The sequence below is a fragment of the Triticum dicoccoides genome, chromosome 7A (assembly GCF_002162155.2).
Source record: "Triticum dicoccoides isolate Atlit2015 ecotype Zavitan chromosome 7A, WEW_v2.0, whole genome shotgun sequence".
Lineage (NCBI taxonomy): Eukaryota > Viridiplantae > Streptophyta > Magnoliopsida > Poales > Poaceae > Triticum > Triticum dicoccoides.
The window spans coordinates 717,309,494-717,312,453 of record NC_041392.1 but is presented as its reverse complement, the minus strand read 5'-3'; positions in this window follow the sequence as shown (position 1 = coordinate 717,312,453).

Here is a 2,960-nt window from a genome sequence, read left to right as displayed (position 1 = left end):
GTGTTAGTACATTTTGTTCATATGGATCGAAAAAGATGTGCATCATGCCAAGTTCCAATTTTCAATCATTTTCAACAGGAACCTATCTTCTAGGTATTTCTAAATAGTTGGAACATTAGTTGGAACCCACTAAGTATTTTTGCTGCTCTCTCATTTAGTCACGTCACCAATTTTTTTGAAGGCAACCACTTCACCACAATTATTAGACAACCATGCAAGAACAGAATCGCGCACTGTATTGGAATTTTTAAATCCCCCAACATTAAACCTCATCTCATCTCCCCACTTGAAGCCCCCTAAAAAAACTCCCACTTGTAGCATCCTGCACCCGTCTCCCGAACATTCAACCTTTCTTTTAACACAGTACAGACGCAAGCGCTCATATATACATGCATACACTCACCCCTATAAACGCACACACGCACATCTTATCCCTATGAGCACTTCCGAGAGACTGAGCCGGCATATCATCTTGAGATTTTACGAAATCACCGTATACGCCTCATAGTCGACGGGAACGTCTACTCCCACTAAACGTGTATTGCAGGAAATCCTGAAATAAATTTAGAATAAATACGAGCACCAGGACTTGATAGGCTCTCTCTTCTCTCTTAAAGTATGTACTACCGTTGTCCTGGTTTACTAGTCTCCCTCGTATTTTGGGTCATATTTTGACCTGAATTTAAATAAGAAAATATAAGTTATACATAACAAAATATTGTTGCAATCTATATTCAAATACGCATCCAAAAACATAATTTTTGATGACATGCATTAATATTTTGCTAATCAAACATGTGGTCAAATTTTGATCCAAAATACGATTGGGACTACTAAACCAAGTCGGAGGTAGTACTCCCAAGAGTACATTTTTTATATTACTTATGCTGATACTCTCACTATTATATGTCCCATGGTTTTTTCTTGGTGTATGTATTTTTACAGATAAATTTCTCATATGTTTTCTCTCAGTTACTCATGCAAAACTTCCTCAATCAACGTAGAATTTTATAAATATATATCGTACAATTTCCTCCCATTACTCAAGAAGTCTATTTCAAGATATAGTCAGAAGGCCCCCAACAACGCGAAGGGTATCTTCTACTATATCCAGTACGTGCAAACCATTTGTAATATTCCTCATAAAGAAAACATGAACACATAGATATGCAATCTTGCAAATTAATCATTGTGGCTTTGAACACAAACTCGGTCAACACGAGAGAAAACAGGGGCTCTGCTTTCCCCTCCCCACCTCTACAATAGATAGCGTGAAAGGGAGAGTTCTTGCAATTCACCTCCTTCTCCCGGTTAGGGCGTGGATCCCTGGTCCCTGCCTCCTTCGCTCACCGTTCCAACGCAGGAGGTGGGGATCCCGTTACCCTGTCCTCGGCATGTAGATAGGGTACATGTAGTCTGCGATAACTTTGATCTGGTGAAGGGTTCATCGGCGTCCAGGATAATGTGTTAGCCGCTCTCCCTTCGCCTAGGTGGCGCTTTGCAAGCACACGAGTTGCAGACGGCGTGGATCTACTACTGATCTACAGATTCGACAGTTTGTTTTGCTGTTTATGCAACGAAGATGTGGTGCGACGGCGACGTAAAAAATAAGGTACCCTCGGATTCTTATTATCTCTGTTGTTGGCGTGTTCATCAACAATGTTGAGGAGGGGGGTGATTTGTTGGCCGCCCTTCGGGGGTGGATGATCTTGACTCTTGAGCTCCCAAGCGCTGGTGCCGTGGCAGTGGCGACACTTTTTTTTGAAACGGAGGCAGTGGCGACACTGTGGTATGGTTTTTGCCTCCCCGGCTCCTTCCCTGTTGCAGTGATGTTTGGCGTCTCTGTGGAGCTTGGCTCTATCTTCTGAAGATGTTGATCTTGTGATGCTTGTCCGGTAGATGGGCTCTAAGATCCGTGTTCGTTTCGATGAAGGCGACTCTGCTTCAAGGGTGCTGGTCCGACAGGACCTTGGCACGTTGACTTCCCAGCTGCATCAAAACAAGAGTGGCCGGCTCTGACAGTGGAGGCTGCGGAGCGGCGACAGCGGCGCGCAACCAGCACGCTCAGGTGGTGTAAGTTCATCGGCACCCCAGGGTCCTTATTGTGATTTTCTTGTTCTTCGGGGATGTTTCTATTGATGGAATGATTAATAAATCAAAGGGTCTTTTCACACAAAATATTGGTCAACACGAGATATATTGTACTCCCTCCGTTTTTTAATATAAGATGTTTTAGGTGTTTCACATGTTGTCTAGATTCATACTAAAATGAATGAATGTACACACTAGAACATGTCTAGATACATTTGATACGTGTGGAATGTGGCCAAAAGCTAAAACATCTTATATTTATGAACGGAGGGAGTACCAAACTATTTAAAGTTGTTGTATGGCACAACTTTGAAGAAAGCACTAAAGCATGGACTATGCTAATACAGTAAAGAAAGTAGAGATTGTTCAGGAGATATATGCAGCAATCGCGGGTGTTCTCGAAAGAAAATCTTTACCAATTTTTTTGAAGAAAGTTGCATGCGATCAAACCACATAAAAACAGCATAGAAGAGGCATGTAAAACACGTGTAAACACAAAGGCCCTTGAACAAAGGAGAAAACACCGAGAAATTGCCCAAAGACCCTAGAACAAAAGAGAAAACGGTACTAAGATACTCGGAATACCCCGTGCCAACCGCAGCCGCAAACCAATGAACTCCGACTCCAAAGCAATCACCTATGCACAAATCCATGGAGCAGAGAAGCACCATCACATATCTGCACTTTCACGGACTCACGGGTTGCCCACTGCGAGCGGCAAAACCCTAACCGTTGTAGCTCGTCAGCCGGAATGAGATTCCGGACTCCTCGGGCCGTCGTCGCCGTCACACCATCCGGAACCAGCAACAACCGATGAGCCCCTGCAAAGACGACGCTGCCAGAGGAACAGAAGCTCCATGGCGAAGTCT